Source organism: Schistocerca cancellata, chromosome 7, assembly GCF_023864275.1.
Source record: "Schistocerca cancellata isolate TAMUIC-IGC-003103 chromosome 7, iqSchCanc2.1, whole genome shotgun sequence".
Lineage (NCBI taxonomy): Eukaryota > Metazoa > Arthropoda > Insecta > Orthoptera > Acrididae > Schistocerca > Schistocerca cancellata.
Genome location: NC_064632.1, coordinates 137,718,842 through 137,741,522, shown reverse-complemented (window position 1 = coordinate 137,741,522; position 22,681 = coordinate 137,718,842). Strand labels below are relative to the sequence as shown.

General features: G+C 41.7%; 1 long non-coding RNA gene across 1 annotated transcript; it reads left to right on the top strand.

The window, feature by feature from the left end:
• The first annotated feature begins 81 nt into the window (after positions 1–81).
• LOC126092454 (uncharacterized) lies at positions 82–18,724 on the top strand. The gene is made up of 3 exons (XR_007521334.1): positions 82–310; positions 17,739–17,796; positions 17,916–18,724. It is a non-coding gene; the product is annotated as an uncharacterized LOC126092454 (long non-coding RNA).
• Positions 18,725–22,681: the final 3,957 nt, after the last annotated feature.

Below are 22,681 nucleotides of genomic sequence, written 5' to 3'. Positions count from 1 at the left end.
TGGCGGCCATGTTAGAAATTAGCAGAATTTCACTCCCATAATGCATTGGAGAAATGTATGTTGACGATCGTGATGCGCAGTGGAGCTGTGTAGTGTGTAGTATTGCCTTAGTTGTGTTTTATCTTGTGTCATGAGTCTACTGTGAGATTTCAGTAAGGAATGCTGTAAAGAAGACAAACGCCGAGAAAAATTTAACTTACATCGTTTCTACAATTTACCTGAACAGGTGCTTCGCGTTGTGTATAGTGCGAAACAGCAACCTTTGCCTTACTTTCAACTGGCTGTAGTGGAGGTTTTTATTTGAATTATAGTAATTATCAAATTCATCGTACTATTTGTATTTCTCACGTCTTTCATAGTGATAATATGGAAATACTTTATGTGCGTTACTTCCATTTTCTGCAAAATTTCATTACTTTGTATCGTAGGTCTTGTTTGGAATATGGAGGAAGGGAGGTCATTATTAATTGTTAGCTACAGTTGGAAGAGTAGAATATCTGGTTGCCTTTTCAAAAGTTGAATCACTTAATGGAATTTCCACCAAACTTCTTCCCATTGTTGGTTTGAGATGACTGAGATTGTTATGTTGTTGTGTGTACGATGACAACAAAAATGTCATGTGACGAATCACGGTTGGTCAAGATATTATCAAGATACATTGATCGGAAGATGGTTAGAAGTTCAGATCAGATGGATGTTGGTTGTTCAGGCTGCATGTCGCTAAATAAATCAGAATGTGCTGTATTCGTTGTTCTCCGATCCAGAGGCCCAATGGCGTGTATGGTATTGTTTTTAACGGCAGACAATACGAATATGAACTGGATTACCTAGTTCAAAAAAATTAGATAAACAGAGTACTTGCACAGTGTGCTGATGTAGAGGAAATTTGCTGTGAAACATAAATGTGATAGCAGTCATTGATACTTTGTGATAAAGCCTCAGGTGGAAATTAGGAATTCTTGAATATATTACTGTGTCAACGGCATCGAGTATCGAAGTACTGAACGTTGAAGAAACACGTTTGTGGAAAGAGCACATATAAGAAAATTACGATGAAGCATAGATTTGCATGTCGTTGCAGTGAATACCGGCGATATCCCACATGTGGCAATAATATGAGATTGGTGCCGTTCAATGTTCAAGCGACGGCTGAGTGTAGATGTGTTACAGGGATAATTATGGCGATCCATCCAACAGGCGCGGAAATAAGTCTTTCTTGTTATTTTCACGTACTATTACTCAATGATACAAATGTAATAGTTGATTCGGCAACATTCTCAAACACGCACTGTGTGATTAAAAGATAACTGTGCAGTCCTACCAACTATTTTCAGTTTTGTGACAGCAACAAGATGTCAATTTGACTTTAAAGGTAGTTAGCTTAAAAACTTCATGGCGATTTGTACGTAAAACTACTATTTTTTTTTTTTCAAAGTGGAGACATTGTAATGTTTTAACCCAAAATGTTTTTTGTGATATTCGCAATTTTCATTTCGATTCCAGCAATGTTGAAACTTATTTGCTGTTTCGGCTAATATACATTGGGTGATTGAAATGATAAAATGAAGAGCAGAACTTGAATTGAACCTATGAAGAATAGGCCTATGTACTAACGAGTAATTTCTTTTTACATCATTTCTTGGTGGACATAACTACCCCAAAATCTACTGTGGACTGCACTTCTCCTACCATATCACAAGTTATTTCGCAGTTCGTTTTCAAATTATCTTTCTCTGACTTCCATATGTGTGTTCTAATGTTGCAGTGTTGTTAGGAAAAATGACTTCCCCCGCCCTCTTCCTCCAATACTGGCTCCCTGCTCCCTTTGGCTGTACAGACTATTTTATATCACTATCATGATTTAGGCCTTAAGATATTGTCAGGTACAACAGTGTTGGGCACAATTAGATTTTTTAAAGTGAAGTCATTGTCAAGACCTGTTCAATTGGGTGACCCACTGTGTAGATATGTACAAAATCACATATATGTATAGCTTACCAGTAACTTCCCTAGTATATTTTCAAACCATGTGAACTGCACATCTACCTACCGTACTGATGTTCATTCTGTGGATCAATTGTTTTACAGCTTGAAAACATGTTTGCTGCCTGTCTGCCACCCATTTTGGTGATCTTGTATTTATCTTTATGCTGGGTCACACTGTCCAATAGATTGTTGTGGGTTAGCAAGACACACTTGATTAGCTTTAAAATATCCCAGAAGTCAAAATGAAATTCAAATGACAAAGTGAATGGAATAATATATCTGGAAAAACAAAGAGTAAACATAAATTACAGGCTAAGCCAAAAATGATTTTGCAAGGAACCGCCACATGCACATAACACTACACCAGTCTTGGTGATGACTTCACTTATCAAAGTCTAATTATACCAGACATTGTTGTACTTGATAAACGCTTAAGGCCAAAATCATGATAGCAATATAAAATAAAGAAGTTTGTACAGTCAAAAGACAGGAGCATCATTTCAATATTATTACATCACTGTGGGCCAAAAATATGGAAAGGTTATCCCTTATCTTAATTAGAAGTAGTTGGAAGACTTTAGCAACCACTATACAGTGTCAACTGTTGACCATAGTTAACAAACAGCATTATATTTCATAGCATTTTAGTTGCCATTGTTGAATACTGTTCATTTTTCTGTGATGTCTTTAGTTTGTTTGTGGTAAAATTTGCATATTGTAGGTGTTCTGTGCTTGTTCATTCTCAGGAGACATTTCACTATTCAGATCCTTTATTTTCATTCATCTTTATTGCATTCAATATACTTTGTCAGTTCACTTAGCCTATTAATTTTATAAAATGCATTTTTACATACTTAAGTTGATACGGGAGATATCTAAAAATTCTTCTAATGAATAGAACGGATTAGTTAACAATAAGTTGTGTAACTTTTTCGTAAATACTATGATTGGCATGCTTGAGGCATGTTTTGACAATTTGTTATATATTTTAAGCAAGGACAGAGAAGTGCAGATTCTTTTATTGTAGTCATGCTTTGATTCGTTACACCTAAATTTGGTAGTTCAGCAAGTATATAGTTAACACCTATCGACAAAATATAGATTAATAACTGTTAATGTTCTGTATTTAATGAACAGTGGTTTACAATGTGTCCTATTATCTACTTTTGCCATTACTCTGATAGCTTTCTTCTGGATCACCAGAATTTAACATATTTTTTGTTGTTTCACCTATGTATTAACCCATGCCTTAAAACAGACTGAAGAAAAGCAAAGTTTGCCATCCTTACGTATTAAAATGTCACACAGCACATCAGTCTTTTCAGCAGATATATCACTCTTGACAGCCTAACCACTGTATGTTCAGCGTGAGACTTCCATGTTAATTTATGGTTATGTATGATACCTAAACATTTTGCATTTTGTTTTCTATTTTTACAGTCTTTGATAGACTGAACCACATATTCAGGGTCTTACTCTCATTTAACAGTAGACCATTCACAATAAACCATGATATTGCATTTTCTTTTGCCGAATTCATACTACTAACAAGGTTATCAAATACATGGTTCACAGACAGAAAAGGTGTATCATCTCCATACATATGAGTCTTTATGTCTGTTTCTTGGTAAGTCATTTTTATGTACAAGGGATAGAAGTGGTCCTAATTTAGATCTCTGTAGCACTCCGTGTTGAACCTCAGGTGTGTTTGACTGAAGAATTCTTGAACTCATCACTTGCTTCATTTTATTAAGGTCTTAATTGCAGAGTTTTAAACTTTTGTCACATTCCACTGGGAAACAGGGAAGCGTCCAATTCCACCCGTCTGCTTTGACCCATGACGTCAAAAATATGGCGGAAACGACCATCCACTATGACTCCAATAAGGCACCTGTGACGTCATTACCTAAACATGACAACAAACACGAAAATACATTGAAAAACCAACACACACCCCTTCCACAAAAAACCTAATCAAACTAATGGGACAAGTGTGGGAAATTGGGGGTTTTTGGACGGGGATAAAGTAAATATAAACAAATTTAGACACACTCCACCATACCTAACCACACAAAATGACGAAAAAAACCGACAACACAAAACTCTACAAATTCCACTAAACACGGCATCCTCTGGAATCGGACACTTCCCATGACCTATATAGCTCAACAGCAGCTCCCAGTACCAGAACACCCAAAGCCACAACCACAAATTGGAATTGAACTCTTCCATGGCCTATATAACTCAGCAGCAGCAGCAGCTCCCGATATCAGAACACCCAAAGCAACCACAAATTGGAATTGGAATTGAACACTTCCCTTGACCTATATAGCTCAACAGCAACTCCTGATACCGGAACACCCACAGCCACAACCACACTTTGGAATCAAACACTTCCCTTGATCTAAATAACTCAACAGCAACTCCCAATACCAGCACACTCACAGCTACAATCTCCTCTCCCCCCCCCCCCCCATGCATTGGAATCGAATAGTTCCCATCATCCACATAGGTCAACAGCGACTCCCAATCCTAAAACACCCACAGATACGACCACAAATTGGAATCGAAAACTTCTCTTCAACTACATGCCTACAAACCAACACACAACATCAAATCAACAATACAACAAACCACACAACTCAGAACCACCCCACCAGCCACAACAAAACACAACAAATACGCAAAGGTAAAACTAGGTCAGCCACCACAGGCAGACCAGACCTCCACCCCCCCCACCCCCACCCCCCCACACACACACAAACAAAAAATACACAACCAAAAGAAAGACCCAACCCACCCACACCCCACCCTCCAACCCAACCTCTCCCCTCTCCCCAAAATAAAAAAAACTAATAAACAAATCTCAATCACACACTACAACTCAACAAAAACTGCAACAAAGTAGGTCCTCCACAACTAAATCACAAACCAACACAACTAAAAGCCTCCCCCCCCCCCCCCCGGAGCTGCAGCCACCCACCCACACAAACAACCCTAACTTACCACCTTCAGCCTGCACATCTTACTGATAGCCCTTAAGAAAACCCGAAAAAAAAAAAACAATAGCCCTCAGGGGCGCTCTTCCGCCAACAGTACTCATCTAAATGAGATTGAAGGTTAGAAGAGCGCCTCTTCCCCCTCCAAAGAACTGACTTAGCGGCCCACCACATCCCCTCTAAGGTATTCGTACAAGCCCCTGTCTCATAATTTTTAAACTCTAAACTATGTTTCAGTACTAAATGATTGTACCCCCTCTCACCCAACCACTTATAAGAAGAAAAAGCATCAGAAACTACTGGTTCTGTAAACTCCTCAATTAACCCCACTAATTCCCTCTTAGACCACCCCTCCACAACCGTAAAAACACATTCCGAACCCCTCCCCCCCCCCCCCCCCCGCCCCCCGATACAAACAGCCCCCCACATCCAGAGACCAACCACAGACTTACCCCTCCCATACTTCCTTTTATCAAACTGTGACTTGTCCACCACAACCCCAGGCCCACCCAACTTACCGCTGTACTTAATAAACTCAGAACATACTTCACGACAAAACAAAAAGCAGTCAAGCACACTCCTCTCGCTCACACCAGTCTCATGTGTGCAAAAACTGTGAGGATATTTATAACAAAAATGGTATGTCAACAACACAATCTCGTGCAGTCCAACCTAGACTTCTCGAACCAAATACCGCGACGTATGGAGTGCCATAGGTTATCCCTATGGCACCGCCACATATCACCGTCCCTGGTCCGAGACGCCGGAACTTTTGCCAATTTCATGTCATGCCAACAAACAGCACACTTCTCATTCTCCGCCAACAAGCCAAACAGCTGCAGAAATTTAATCAACTCGAACGGACTCACCCTCATCTCAGCACGCGCGGTGTCCGCCGCTCGTGGTCTCGCGGTAGCGTTCTCGCTTCCCGAGCACGGGGTCCCGGGTTCGATTCCCGGCGGGGTCAGGTATTTTCACCTGCCTCGAGATGACTGGGTGTTTGTGTTGTCCTCATCATTTCATCATCATCCAGGAAAGTGGCGAAATTGGGCTGAGCAAAGATTGGATAATTGTACGGGCGCTGATAACCACGCAGTTGAGCGCCCCACAAACCAAACATCATCATCATCATCTCAGCACGCAAACGCACACTGTTAATTTTATCAATCATATCCATACCTAACAAGAGCAGCAAGAAATTAATTTACTCTAATTATCACACGACCTACAGCGAACAGGTCTACAATAACTTTCACACAACGAAACACTAAATCGTTAACTCACTGTAAACAATTCCTCTCCCCACACAGCCAAAACGAGAACCACCCAGAACAAGCAGTAGCACCATACTGAACCCAATACACCACACAACACGAAACCCCTAAACACACCACCAGAGGGCACCATGAACAGCATCACGATGACACCTAAAAACACGCCACACTGACAAACCAAACTCCACGCCATTATGATGTCACACACCACAACAGCCTTGTGTCACTGGTCAAAGCCGACAGATGGGATCGGACGCTTTGGTCGACCCTTCCGCAGTACAAAAGTTGAGAGAGCAAAACAGAGTAGTCAACACAGTCAAAGGTCTTGCTCAAATCATGTTACCTGTATGTGAGCATGGTCCTCAAATGCTGCTAAAATGTCTCTCACTAAGAGTTCTATGACTTGCAGGGTAGACTTTCCTTTTCTGTAACCAAACTGTGACGTACTTAACATATCTTTTACTCCTAAGTACTCGTACATCAGCTGATACATTATCCTACGAAGACTTTGGCTAGTAGTAGAATAAGAGAAATTGGCATATAGTTTGCTGGATCAGATTTGTTACCCTTCTTAAACACTGGAGTTTGAGAGGATCAGGGATATTGTGTGAGACACAAGTTTATAGAATATGTTAAAGGTGCTGCAATGTAATGTATTATTTCTGTAAATAGATTGTTTGACATATTAAAAATATCTGTACTTAATGAATTTTTCATTTCTTTGACAATTTTAACAACTTCATCTTGTTATACTTCTTTGAAAAGTTTACTAATGAACATTTTGATTTCATCAGCACAGCTTACAGAATATTTGTTGAACATATCTGCTGGTATTGGGACAGTCTTATCATAGTTTCTGATTTCACTTTTAACAGTATTAATTACTGACCAGGCTGTTTTGCACTGGTTTTTACTATTTTTTATGAGATGAGTGTCGTGTCTCTTTTTCACTAATAGTAGCTCTTTCTTATACAATTCCTCAGTGGTTATTTCAAGGTTGTTAATTTCATTAGAATTATTTACTTTGCCAAGGCACTTTCACAGCAGTACCTTATTTTTTAAATTCTTCAACTCTTTGATGTTCCACAGTTTATCCTTTCTTGTTCTGTGATATTTGTTTGGAACAAGATGAACTTTTAACATGCCTATTAAGTAGTTGTGGAATGTTTCATAAACTGTTTGGGTGTTGGAATTGCATCTTTGAAATAATTTGTTCCAGTTAGTTACACTCAACTTGTATGTTAGTTTTCTGAGGGTTTTTTTTTATTTTCTTTAGTAGTAAGGTATTGAATTTGATAACTTTTGTTAACCTGGAGTGGTCTGAGAAACCAAATTCCCGTACACTGGTGGAGTCATGAGCACAGTTGACAAAAGCATTATCTAAACACGCTTTTAGTCTTGTCGGTTCTGAATTTACATGATGGAAGATGTGCTGCTTTAGCATATTCGGCAACTTACGTGCACTGGGTTTGTTACATGTTATGTCGAAGTTGGAATTAATGTCTTCCCAATTATAGTTACATATTGTTTTCACTTTATGTGGCAGAGATACTCTGTCTAATTTATCTAAAAAAGTTTTTTCATCTGGGTCAGGGAAACGGTAAATGCATACTAAGATAAGTTTCATTACCTCATATATGATTCCAGTAATTTCAAAGTGTTTTTCTTCACATCCTCAACTATGATCTAGTGTTCTAAACTATATTACATTTGAAACGAACATAGCAGTACCAGCATTACGGTACTGCAAAAACTGTGTCCATGTTTGTAACGTTCTGCTACATAGTATTTTATTTGTCCTGGTTCAAGCCAATGTTCAGATAAACATAGGAAAGGATACTTATTTTGTGACAGTGGCTCCTCCAGTATTTCAACTTTACTTTCAAACAACTCAGTGTTTGGAAATAAGATGTTACTGTGACTTATCAGGGAGGTAGGAGGCTGATCTTTCACATTCTTATTTTTTGCCAGCTTGAAACCATAAAAAATTGTCATTGAGTGACACAGGTGTATTTTGCCTTTGGCTCCTCCTTAAGCTGTGCTGTACTGCTGCTCCAGTTATTGTTGGTTCTGCTGCTGCTATTGTTGTTGTTTCACTTATTTCCAGTGTTTGCACTTCCACAACTATTGTGCTGTTCTGTGAGCTGCTTGCATTTGGTGTGTTCACTTGCTTTAACAAAATGTCACATTTGTCTTGAAAGGTTGTAGCTTTGCTGGCAGCAGACTTCCCATTTGTCCTTCCAGGTAACACACACTTCTTGTCCATGAGAGATATGACTCCTGTATCATCACACTGGATGTTTGAGATTGTATTTACTATATCCAAAATTTTTGTTACTCTAACATTTTTCTCAAGTTTAAGTAGATGAAAACCGTGTGTTATGTAGGATCTTTTCCCCGAATTACTTATGTTCACAAGACATTTTCCAACCGCCTGCAAATGTTTTGCATCTCTGTATTTGCACTTTCAGTTTCTTTGTTTACACAGGACCTTCCTCTCAAGACGTAACACTGGAAAAAACAAAGTTTGTTTCTCTCAGCTCATATTCACAGTGCAACCAACTTCTGTACACACATGGTGTGCAATGCACAAAATATTGTAAATATAGCTGCATTACTTGAGGAAGGTATGATGTGATGCCTCCGCAATATTTCTCTCTGCGGTGTAGAGCCTGCTACTGGAATTTTCATTTTGGCACAAACATAAACATTAATCTTGGCTCTTGGTCAGGTTGTTATCACCACCACATTTTCTGCTTTCGCATTCTTTGACTTCACCAACTCTCAACCAGTGTGTCACCTTCCAATCCAACCTATATCTCAGGCTGCGCTACAGATTAATCTGCCACCACAAGCGAGATTTCTTGGGGCACCAGTACTTAACTTTAACCCCTTTTCACTAAAACAGGGTAACAAAATGTGCATGCTTTTATCACACATTGTCTGCACTCTTTGTTGTCTTCTGAACTTCTGATCATTTGACTACCTGTTTGTAAATAATAGTTTTAATTGCCCACAGACCATTCTGTAAAATGGCATTGGACCATCATGTTTATATGGAGTTTAAAAATCACAGTTAGCAGTTTAAAAAATTATGTAGTTAAAAGTTTAAAAATTATGCAGTTACATGAATGTGCCAATAAAGTGAATGCCCCCCCCCCCCCAGGGGGTCCACAACTCTTTTGTGGATACGTGCGTAGCGAGCACAGGACCCCGAGCTAATGTGGCACTCCTTCCTTTCCGGGCTGCATACCTTCCTTTTCCGCATCCTTCCCTATCCCCCATCTTCGCCCCCCCTCCCCTCACCTCTGGCTGTTTCCTTCCCTTTCTCCCCCTCTTGGAGTATGGTTTGTGCCTACGTCCGGAGACGGATGCTCGTAAATGTAACACATTCTTTGCCTTCTCTGCTTGCATGTCTTCATCCTTCCTCTGTCCTTCTCTTTTCCTTACCTCTTCTCTTTACCCTCTTCTCCGCTGCGGCATTTGAGACCTCTCTTCTTTCCTTTCCCTTCCTTTGTTTTTCACTTTCTCTTTCTTCCTCCCTGTGCGTGTCTGAAGGCCGACCCACGCATTTTCATGCGTAGCCGGTGACGGGGTAACGCGTAATTCCCTGCCGCGGGTAGGCAGGTAGGACACGTACGTACCCCCTGGTAACGGCCAGGCCCGGGGAGGGGTGATTACCCAAGCTGATACCTTCCGAAAGTGCCGATTGGTCCCTCCGTCCGTTTGTCGGGAGGTGTGACCTGAGGTGTGAACAATCACCTAAGGCGGGAGCGCCCTCAGAGAGGGCCCCCACAAGGGAGGAGCGCGCCATCGGAGAAGCCGATAATCATGGGGGATTCTTCCGCAATGGTTTCCTCATCTTCCACTATGTCTGCTCACAAACGTAAGTTCACTGAGTCTCAGCCACAGACAGTTCTTCCATCGTTGCCACAGTTCCTTGTTGTTTCTCGGTCTGACGAAGGTCACGACTTCTCCATTGTCAACCCTTTCATTATTCAGAAAGGTGTCGACGCTATTGCAAGTCCTTTAAAGTCTTGTTCCAGATTACGGAATGGCATCTTGTTGTTAGAAACAGTCAGTGCCCTCCAGGCACAAAAATTGCTGCGTACTTCACTGCTCCACACCTTCCCTGTCCGTGTGGAAGCGCACCGCACATTAAATTCCTCACATGGAGCCGTTTATACTCGCTCCCTCGACGGATTCTCCAACGAGGAAATTCAACACTACCTGTCTGACCAGGGCATAACGGCTGTTCATAGAGTCATGAAACGGGTTGACACGAACATCATTCCAATCCGTACTGTCTTCTTGACATTTGACAAAGTTCAACTCCCATCGACAATCAAAGCGGGCTATGAGATATTTTCCGTTCACCCTTACGTCCCAAACCCTACGCGTTGCTATCGGTGTCAGCGGTTCAACCACACCAGCCAGTCCTGTTCCCATCCGGCCAAATGTGTTACGTGTGGCAAGGATGCCCATGAGGGTGCTTGTCCACCTCCATTCCCTCGTTGCATCAACTGTATGGGTGACCACGCTGCTTCCTCTCGAGATTGCCCCATTTTTAAAGACGAAAAGCTCATTCAGGAAATCAGAGTGAAGGAAAAGGTGTCTACCTTTGCTGCTCGAAAATTATTCGCCAGCCGAAAGCCCACTGTGCCTCAGACAGGTAAATACAGCTCTGTCCTTGCCTCTCCTTGGCCCACGCAGACTTGTGATCTCACCTTCAGTGATACGGTCGTCAGATCGGCCAGCTCAAAGATTGCCCGTTCAACCTCCCCACTTTCGCCTGCTCAATCTATGGCTCACCCTTCATCGGGTTCTGCTAAATCTCGATCCCAAAAGTCAGACACCCGGACTTCCAAAAAAAGAGCATACTCGTGAAGACTTTTTACGTACCCCAACTTCACAACCATCTGTTCCTCCTTCATCTAAACATCATGTTTCCAAGAAGGCTAATAAGAAACCCAGTTCCTCTCCTTTTCCGCCACGGCATGTCTCATCTACAGCACCACCTGGCGGTAACCGTCCTCGGCCGATCGCTGGTGGCAGGAGCTGCTCCTGAACAACCTATGGATCAGGATCTTCTGCCTTCGGCTGAGTGCTGTTCCACGCTGTCGGTCGCTAGCTCTGAGCAGTCGTTGACGGCAACCTTAGTCACATTCTTCCATTTTCTGTCCACCCTATGTCCATTATCCATTGGAACATCCGTGGAATTCGAGCCAATCGGGATGAATTGACGATCCTCTTATGACCCTACTCGCCGGTCATCTTCTGTCTTCAGGAAACAAAGCTGCGTCCCCACGACCACTTTGTCTTCCCCCATTTTCAGTCAGTCCGATTTGATCTCCCCTCTGTTGAAGGTACTCCAGCACATGGAGGACTCGTGATTCTTATCCATATTACTCTACATTATCACCCAATCCCCTTAAACACTTCCTTCCAAGCAGTCACTGTCCGTCTTTCCCTTTCTGGATACACCTTCTCTCTTTGTACTGTATACATTCCATCGTCCACATCAATGGCACGAGCTGATCTCCTTCATCTTCTTGGTCAGCTTCCACCCCCTTATTTGCTGGTTGGGGACTTCAATGCCAACCACCCGCTTTGGGGATCTCCACATCCTTGTCCGTGTGGCTCACTATTGCTAGACGTCTTCCACCAAGCGGATCTTGTTTGCCTCAACACTGGGGACCCTACATTTTTGTCTGCCTCCACGACAAATTTCTCTCATTTGGACCTTTCGGTCGGTACTGTTCCGCTAGCTCGGCGCTTCGAATGGTTCGCCCTTGCTGATACACACTCGAGTGACCACTTTCCATGTGTCCTCCGATTGCAGCCACAACTGCCATATATGCGCCTGAGACGCTGGAATTTTGCCCAAGCCAATTGGACACTTTTTTCGTCTCTAGCGACATTCGATGGCCGTCACTTTCCTAGCGTTGACGATGAGGTCACTCATATTACAGACGTTATTCTTACAGCTGCGGAACGTTCAATACCTCGCACCTCCGAACTGCCTAGGCGCCCCCCAGTTCCTTGGTGGAACGAGGCATGCCGTGATGCAATACGTGAGTGGCGACGTGCTCTTCGCGTTTTCAGACACCATCCTACATTGGCCAACTGTATCCGCTATAAGCAGTTCCGTGCGCGGTGTAGTCGCATCATCCGCGATAGCAAGAAGGCAAGCTGGGACTTCTTTACTGGCTCATTTAACACCTTCACTCCCTCCTCGGAAGTTTGGAGTTGGATTCGACGGTTATCAGGCGCACCTAGTTTCTCCCCGGTCTCTGGGCTCACTGTCGCGCATGATACATTAGTGGACCCCGTCACAATTTCTAACTCATTGGGTCAACACTTTGCTGAGATTTTGAGCTCTTCAAATTACCTGCCAGCGTTTCTCTCGAAGAAACGTGCAGCAGAAGTGCGACCTCTTGCTTTCTTCTCTCAAAATCGCAAAAGCTACAATACTGTTTTCTCCATGCGGGATCTCCAACATGCACTCTCCTCTTCTCGCTCCTCCGCCCCAGGACCGGATGGTATCCACATCCAAATGTTACTGCATTTATCATACCATAGTCTGCGTTACCTCCTTCGCCTTTGTAATCGAATTTGGACCAACAGTACTTTTCCCAGACGATGGCGGGAAGCTATCGTCGTTCCTGTTCCGAAATCTGGCAAGGACAAACATCTCCCCTCTAGCTATCGCCCCATTTCTCTCACGAGTAGTGTATGTAAGGTTTTAGAGCGTATGGTGAATTGCCTTTTAGCTTGGTGGCTGGAGTCCCGCAGTCTTTTAACACCTGCCCAATGCGGTTTCCGAAAGTATCGTTCTGCAGTTGACCATCTTGTTGCTCTCTCCACTTATATCATGAACAATTTTCTCCGGAAACACCAAACAGTAGCAATATTTTTTTATCTGGAGAGAGCATACGATACCTGTTGGAGGACAGGCATCCTCCTCACATTGTTCTCTTGGGGCTTTCAGGGTTGGCTGCCCCTTTTTCTTCGCGAATTTATGGCAGAGCGCACTTTTAGGGTGCGGGTGAACACTACTCTCTCCCGTACTTTCTCCCAAGAAAACGGGGTACCCCAGGGCTCCGTGCTATGTGTTGTACTGTTTGCCATTGCCATAAATCCAATTATGGATTGTCTCCTTCCTGATGTCTCGGGCTCCCTTTTTGTGGACGATTTTGCGATCTACTACAGTTCTCAACGGACCAGCCTTCTTGAACGACATCTTCAAGGCTGTCTCGATCGCCTCCACTCTTGGAGCATTGAAACAGGCTTCCGCTTTTCTCCCAGTAAGACCATTTGTGTTAATTTTTGGCATCGTAAGGAGTTTCTTCCACCTTCCTTACATCTAGGACCTGCCAACCTTCCGTTTTCGGACGTCGCTAAATTCTTGGGTTTTATGTTTGACAGAAAACTATGCTGGTCCTCCCACATTTCCTATATTTTGGCTCACTGTCTGCGATCCCTCATCACCCTCCGTGTCCTGAATGGTACCTCCTGGGGAGCAGACCGAGTGGTCCTTCTCCGCCTCTATCGCGCCTTAGTGCGCTCGAAATTGGACTATGGAAGCATAGTTTACTCCTCTGCTCGGCCCGTCTATTCTTTGGTGTCTCGACTCTATCCACCACCGTGGCTTACGTTTAGTGTCTGGAGCTTTTTACACCAGCCCTGTGGAAAGCCTTTATGCTGAGACTGCTGAACCTCCGCTGTCCAATCGGCGAGCTGTCCTTCTAAGTCGTTTGTCTTCCATGCCTACTAATCCAGCCCATGACATTTTTTTCGACACCTCCTTGGACTTAGGGTATGCAGGCCGCCCATCCTCCCTACTACCACTGGGAGTCCGCTTCTGTCAACTGCTCCATTCTCTTTCCTTCCACTTTCCTAAAACTTTCTTGACAACTTGGGGTACAGCACCGCCTTGGCTCTGTCCCCGGACCTGCCTGCTCCATGACCTTTGTCGATTTCCCAAGGATGGTACCCCATCACTTGTTTATCGTCGGGCATTTTCTGCTCTATGTGCACAAATGAAGGAAGCCACATTTATTTACACTGACGGCTCAAAAACATCGTTTGGTGTAGGGAGTGCCTATATTGTTGGCGACACCCCAAATCGATTTCGGCTTCCCGACCAGTGTTGGGTTTATACTGCGGAGCTTTAAGCTGTTCTCCAGGTTGTCCAATACATCTGTCGCCATCAGCGGACACAGTATGTTATCTGTTCAGATTCTCTCAGCTCTCTCCTCAGTCTCCAAGCTCTCTACCCTGTCCACCCCCTGGTCCATCGGATTCAGGACTGCCTCCACTTGCCCCACTTGGGGGGCGTCTCGGTGACGTTCCTCTGGATCCCAGGACATGTTGGAATCTGTGGAAATAAGGCGGCCGATATAGCGGCCAAGGCTGCAGTCTCTCTTCTTCAGCCAGCTATTCGCACGATTCCCTTCACCGATCTACGGAGTGTTTTATGTCGTCATGTTGTTCTTTTATGGCATGCACATTGGTCGACACTTCCCCATAATAAATTGCGGGATGTGAAAGCTCTTCCCTGTGCTTGGACCTATTCCTCCCGAACGCGTCGTCGGGAGGAGGTAATTTTAACTAGACTCCATATAGGGCACTGTCTTTTTAGCCATCGACATCTTTTAAGCGGCGTTCCTCCCCCACTTTGTCCCTACTGCTCTCAGCTGTGGACGGTAAGACACCTTTTACTTGAGTGCCCCGATTTTACTCCGTTATGCGCCCGTGTACAGCTGTCGCCTGATATATCGTCCATTTTAGCAGATGACACGCGTTCAGCCGATCGCGTTCTCAAGTTAATTAGTGCCAGTGAGATGATGTCAGTCATTTGAAGCTCTTTTTGGGGACAACCAACCCCTTTCTGTAGTGGTTTTTTTTTAAGCTTTCCATCTGCTTTTATATAAGAAAACACTGATATACACACCGATTTTTGTAAAATGGAATTACACAGATATATAGGATGTTTCAAATAAAGTGTGTGTCTCTATAACTTACAAAAAAGAGATGACAGGAACATTGATTGAGATTGGTCAACGTAAGAAATGTTACCCTTTTTATGGGGTTATGAACATAGTTTATTGAGTTATTTTCCAGAGAGTTACTGCAAAGAGATACAAATTTTTAAAATAGATTCCCCCTCCCATCAAGTAGCTGATGTATTTAAACTTGCTGTGTGCAGATCCAGTTTGAGCGTGGTCCCATAAGTACCCGGCCTGACCGAGAGATGTTGTTGAAAAATATGAAAAATATCTCTGGATCAGAAAGTATAAAATCTATGAAACATATATTTCAAATTTGAAGTCGCCACATTGTTTAGTATTTGTTTGGCAGCCTTCAATAGTGAATGTCGTGAGTGAAAATTGAGAATATTGGTCATTGCTATTTGATACTCTTTTTTTTAATGGCCTCAGTGCAACCAATATTAAAGCTGAGGTAGATTCTACTTTGGGAGAGTCTGCTCCCTCATTGAGTAGCTGAGTTTAAACGAGGCCATACAAGCTGCCAAGAAGAGCATTGTAGTGGTCGACCAAATGAGGGGATGACTCCAGAACTGGAGAAGAAAATCCACAAAGCGGTACTGGATGATCGTCGACTGAAAGTGTGCGAGCTAGCAGACATAGTAGGCATTTCAAAAGATGCAGTACGTCGCATATTATCTGAAAATTTGGACATGAGAAAACTGTGTGCAAGGATTGTGCCACATTTGCTCATGCTCAAGCGAAAACAAGTGTCTTGAAGATGTTTCAATTGAATGTTCAGCAAAGTTTCGCAGCAACAAAGCTGATTTTTTGCTCTGTTTCATAACCATGGATGAAACATATGTCCACCATTTTACTCCAGAGACAAAAGAACAATGAAAACAATTGACACAAATTGGAGAAGCAACTCCAAAGAAGACAAAGACCATTTCATCTGCAGGCAAGGTCATGGCATTGGTATTTTGGGATGTGCATGGGATAATTTTCATTGACTACCTTGAAAATCGAAAAACTATCAACGGCCAGTATTATGCGAACTTATTGCAATGTGTGGGCGAAGAAATCGAGCAAAATTGGCTGCATTTGGCCAAGAAGAAAGTGTTTCTTCAGGACAATGCACCAGCTCACAAGTCCATTATTGCAATAGCCTAAATGAATGAATTAAAGTTTGAATTGCTACCTCATGCACCCTATTCGCCAAATTTAGCTCCTTCGGATTATTTTCTGTTCCCAAACTTAATAAAATGGCGTGGTGGTCGAAGATTTATTTTCAACAAATGAAGACGTGTCGGCAGTCAATGGCTATTTTGACGAGTTAGACAGTTCTCATTATAAAAAGGGTATTGACCTTATTGAAAACTATCGAGAAAAGTGTATAGACTTGAAAAGAGATTATGCTGAAGAATAAATACATTTTTTTCCAAAATTTTTGTGTTTCTTTGTTGGGCCAGGTACTTACGGTACCACCGTCGTAAAGTACATCTCTATCACTTTTAGTCTGTGAGTTTGAAACCGTCAAGGTGTTAACGGTGGATGCAAAATGATGTTTTTCATACTTGGTTGTGTGCAGATGGATGTTGCGGTAAGTGAGGTGCTGAAATGTGTGCCCATGTTTCTGAATGCACAACAAAAGTGCTCTGTCTATACAACCTGCGGATGGGATGTAATATTGCCATTGTAATGGAGTGACAAGCTTCCTTGTTGTGCTGTTAGAGGTCATGAAGGAAGGATAAAAACACAGCAGTCAGTCGCAATCCCACTGGTTTTTTATTAATCTTGCATATCCAGATTTCAGCTATAAATAGCCATCATCAGTGTAAAAGTACAGGGAAATTACAGAAGCAGAACTGTTTACATAACACAATAAGTAAAACACCACATTATCTAATAGCAGTGATCCATTCTAGTCATCATACCATTTGAATTAGGAACCACCTGACAAACTCTTAAGCATTGCATTGTGACTTCACTGGTGTTCTGGCAGAAATAAACTTAGGTGGTTGTTTACAAGTACAGCAGCCTCAACTTTTTTCATGTAATATAAGTAACACCTTCTACATTGGAAAAATAACTGACCCAATTTTATTCCAATACAGTAGTTCAAAACCCTTTCTTTAATAAGTAAAATCAGCAAGTATATATGCACATCACCCTTAAAATACGCAAAGAAATGATGGCTTACAGTGTTTTTTTTTCCGTGTATTAGTGGTGAAGTGATCCATAAAATCTTTTGTAAAAGATCGTTAATTGGCTGATTCAGCTGTCCTATACAAAACTTTTCATCACATTAGAAATAAAAAATAAAAAAATACTTTTTTTTGAAGATTGGTGTGATAAAATTTTGTAGACCACTTTTAAATTTCTCAAAAACTAAAGTCTAACATAGTCACTCTTATCATAGTGGTTTCACTAGATAATTAATGTAAAAGAAACATAAAGTTCACACATCTTTTTTATTTTTTTTATAGGTCTGTTAACATCATAGTAAAATACTGAAGATCAACATGACAAGGCTAATTTAACCAGGTACATTTAATAATAAAGAATAAAAAAATTAATCCATTCTCTTCTGACTTCTCACATACTCTCATGCCCCTTGTTATCATATTAAAGGCATGCCAAAATTTCCAAAATTTTCCCTCCAGGTTTGTGATGTTCCCTGTCTTGAAGCAGGAGACTGTCGTAGAGCTCCCAAAATTGGCTGTTCTTGACCAAGACCCGCTCATTGAGCAGGTGAGTACAACATGAAATCAAGTGGAAGTATGTCTCCATCTCCCCCAGGAGGTCCAAAATCTGCTCCTCTTAGCTTTGTGCACCAACCTGACAGCTGACCTCAGAGAGACGAGTATGTATCCACTCTCAACCAGATGGGCATCGAAGTTGGAACTCTAAACTATATCCTGCCTATCCAAAGCTACATGCTCACTAAACCTGATCTCAAGTCTTCTACTTGTCTGTCCCCATGTAATAGGCATTACAGCCTGCGTGTTTCATCCTGTGCATCCAATTCGTCATGCACATTTCTTTTATCAACACCATTAGCCAAAATATGCACAAGATCAGTTGTAGTAAAAATGTATCTGGTTTAATGAGCCTTTTCATGTTGATCAGTATTTTACTAAGATGTTGACATATCATCATAAAAACAATTTGTATGAACTTTGTTTCTTTTATATTGATTATGTAGTGGATCACTTAACCATTATGATACAAGCAACTATGCTAGATTTTACCATCTGCTGAATTCAATTTGATATGGAACACTATTTTATCAAGACGGTCTTCAAAAAAGTTTTAAGACTTTTTAAATTTTTTTTATTTCTAATGTGATGTAACAGTTCTGTAAAGCACAGTTGTGTGAATCTATGAATGATCTTTTACAAAAGATTTGATGAATCACGTCGCCAGTAATATAAGAACAAACACATTGTAAATCATAATTTCTTGATTTATTTTAAAGGTGATACGTGAACATACTTGCTGATTTTAGTTATTAAAGAAAGAGTTTTAAACTATTATATTGGAATGAAACTGGATTAGTTCATTTTGTAATATAGAGGGCATTACTTACAGTACATCACGCAAACTGAAGCTGATGTACTTGCTGTAAACCACCACCTCAGTTTCCTTCTGCAATACACCAGTAAAGTCATTGGTGGCAAGTACTGCTGCGAGTTTGGTGGGTGATAACTCATAGTATATTGACATGGATCATTGCTATTGGATTAACATGTTTTATTTCTTGTTATATGTAAATTAGTTCTTTTCTTTGTATTTTAGCACTGAAGATGGCTATTTATAGCTGAAATCTGGGTATGTAAGAATAATAAAAAGGCAGTGGGAATGCAGCTGACTGCTGTGTTTCTATCCTTCCTTGATTAATCTACAGTCGCTGTGCACATTGATTCCTTATGGAATAAAAGTTGTTTAGATGTCATGTTCATTCAGACTGCTTACCATGTCCTTACATTGCCGTATAAGCGGCATGCCAGACCACACAAACAAACAGGGTTTATTGTGCCACAGATATTGAAGCTGAATAAACATGGCATACACATTCAACAAGTGCATTGACATGTTGCTGATGCTTGGCGAATGCCAGCATCATGCCAATGAAGCAGCCATGGCATATACCGTGAGATATCTATCTCAAGGAGCTCTGACAGCCAGTACATTCTTATATGCTGAACAATGACTTTGGGAAACAAATAGTTTGAGAGGGCATAGCAGTAACAGACAAAGACCAGCAAGATCTGAGGAGATGGAGTTGTTTGTTTTAGCTGCAATACATCATGATCCTCATGTCAGCTTACAAGATATTGCTTCAGTCACTGGTATCAACCTTACGTGTGTGTGACATGCAGTACAGCAGCACTGAAATGGGAGATGCTGGGAAAGATATCAATCAGAGAATTACTTTCTGCAAATGAACCATGCATTACTTCACTTTGGACACCTTACAAAGTGTTATGTTCTCTAATGGATCTTCGTTCACAAATTATGGTGCAGTGGACCATCTTAATATGCATTACTGGTCCACAGAAACTTCTACATCCTGTTGGTCATCAACAGAGGCAGTCCATTAATGTGTAGTGTTGAATCCTTGGGAATGAGATCAACACTGCTCACTACTTTTTTAGGTACACAGACAGGTGAGATATATTGAGTTTTTATCATTGATAATTTAGGTGCTCTACTTGAAGATGCCTGTGCCTGTCTTGACATTACAGACCATATATGGATGCAGCATGATGGTCACCCAGTCCATTCTGCACCTGGTGTGCAAGAACTGAACAACAGATTACCCAGATGATTGTTGGGGTGCCATGGTCCTTTGGGGTAGCTCGCACTGTCAAATATCTAAAGACTCGTGTTTGTCACTGAACCCACAGCCCGAAATATTTTAAATGATGCATCAAGGAAGCTTGTCGTTCCATGACATCAGCATGTGACATCTTGTATGCTGGTCATTTAGAAGTACATTGCTTGTGCATTCAGGAACATGGGCATACATTTGAACACCATACTCACATCAACAATCCGCCACCAGAACATCCATCTGCATGCAGCCAAGCATTATGTGCAGCATATTACATTCACCCCTAACACTTTGAAGGTTTCAAGCTCCCAAACTGAAAGTGATAGAAATGTAATTTAAATTGATCTACCGTATTTACTCGAATCTAAGCTGCACTTTTTTTCCGGTTTTTGTAATCCAAAACACCGCCTGCGGCTTAGAATCGAGTGCAAAGTAAGCAGAAGTTCTGAAAAAAGTTGGTAGGTGCCGCCACAACTAACTTCTGCCGTCGAATTATGTAGCGCTACACAGGCATGCTTTGTAGGCACAAAGATAAATACTGGCGACAAAACCTCTGCCTCAGTAAATTAAAAAAAAAAAAAGGTGAAAGACGAGCTTTTTTTCACCGCCACGAGTTACGACTACTGCATTTTCATATATTATCCAACAAAGGAAATACAAATTCCGTATTGTTCATCTTCGAATGTAGCAGCATTTCAACATACTACAAAAATCCAACTGGCAAGATTGTTTGGGATGCTTGTCAATATGGCCAAATCTACGTTCTGAATTTTTTTCCTACCTGTGACAAGAGATCATTGCTAATAAGAACTTTTATGAATTGTGAATCGCATGCCGTATTCTTTTCACCATAAGAATAATACCGTACGAATATAAACATTTTGCTATGTATTCTTTCGTGTTTGCTGCTATCTCATTTAAATCCTGTCTGCCTAATAAACTACGAAACTAGAGTAAGACAACAGCAAACGCGGAATAATACACATATCATGCCATGTTTATATGAGTATTGTTCTTATGCCTAATAGTGATACGGTCAGAAATGAAGCACGACAATTGACAAGATTTTTAAATCTAAGATTACCAATTTCTGTGCAGAATGTAATGTACTACAGAGGCGTCTGCAAAGATTTTCAACTGGAGAAAAATTTTCGCTAAACTCTCGTTCAGAACATCTATCATACGCAGTCTATTATTTGGTTCTTGTTGATCATTATCAAAGAAAGCAGCAGTGTAACTGACAGCAAATAGCAAGCAGTCTCTTGCCATTGTTTCTCTAATGAGATGATTCCTTTTTTTATTGTAAGCAGCGGTAGCGCGCACAAAAGCAAGCCATGCCGCAAGCGGCGACAGGTCGTAAACACTCACTATCAGAATGCGACAAACAATGCATGACACAGTACAGTAGTGCATTTTCAGCTTAGAGTGACGTAAACATCTATAACAAAGAGAACGGCACTTACCAGATCAAAGAAAAATAAGCAATCAATTCAAACCAGACGAAGCACGTGAAAAAGGAATGGTACCCGAATAAATACGGACGGAGCACCTGACGCATAGCAACGGCTACATGGTAAAGCTTAACTGCTAAGCTTAAGACTCGAACCAAACTACTGTAGCTGTATAGTCATTCATTCGACCTAAATTGTGTCTCATATTACAGTGGACCAACTTTGTTTCGATTTGGATGTGCGGCCTAAAACTTTTCTGTCCCTTGGAATTTCGAGTCTCAAATTTCAGGTGCGGCTTAGATTTGGGAAAATTTTTTTTCCTTAATTTCGAGTCTCATTTTTCAGATGCGGCTTAGATTCGAGTGCGGCTTAGATTCGAGTAAATACGGTATACACAGCTGGTTCATAACCATCATGTACATAATGGAAAAAACTAATGTTCTATTTAAAAAATTATAACTCATTGCCGTAACACTCGGAAAAACAACACAATTAACTATGTTCATAATGCCACTGAAAGTGTAATGTATTTTATACGGACCTATCTCAATAAGGATTCCTGTCACCTATTATTTCGTAAGTTACAGAGGTACACACTATATCTGAAACATGATGTACATCAATAGAAGACATCGCTGTGCACCTTAATCCTCGAGCAGGCACACCTGTGTATAAAGTGTGCCAATCACATACAACATTGTTTTGTAGCCCCTGCGGGTTCGGGGGTAAGAATAGGCCAGCGGTATTCCTGCCTGTCGTAAGAGGCGACTAAAATGAGTCTCAAACGTTTCGGCCCTTATGTGATGGTCCCCTCAGGGGTTTGACCACCATATTTCAAAATTATTCCGAAGAGCGAGCCTTACTTGGTGCATTGTGTCCATCGTGCATTAAGACCTGTAGCCAGCTGGTTCATTGTTGCATTGCAGTCCCACTCGCTCTCCATCTCTTGGGCGAGGATACATTCCTGGGTGCGATTTCCGCCATGCACTCTGCAGTGTCGCTTTCTGCGCTGATGACAACCATGGACCACTTGCCACCTAATATCCAGCACGATAGCCAGTCCGTTGTGGTGGGGCCGCCATGTACACTGTTGGTTGTTGCCCCCTGACAACACAACACAGGGATCACTATGTTGATGCCT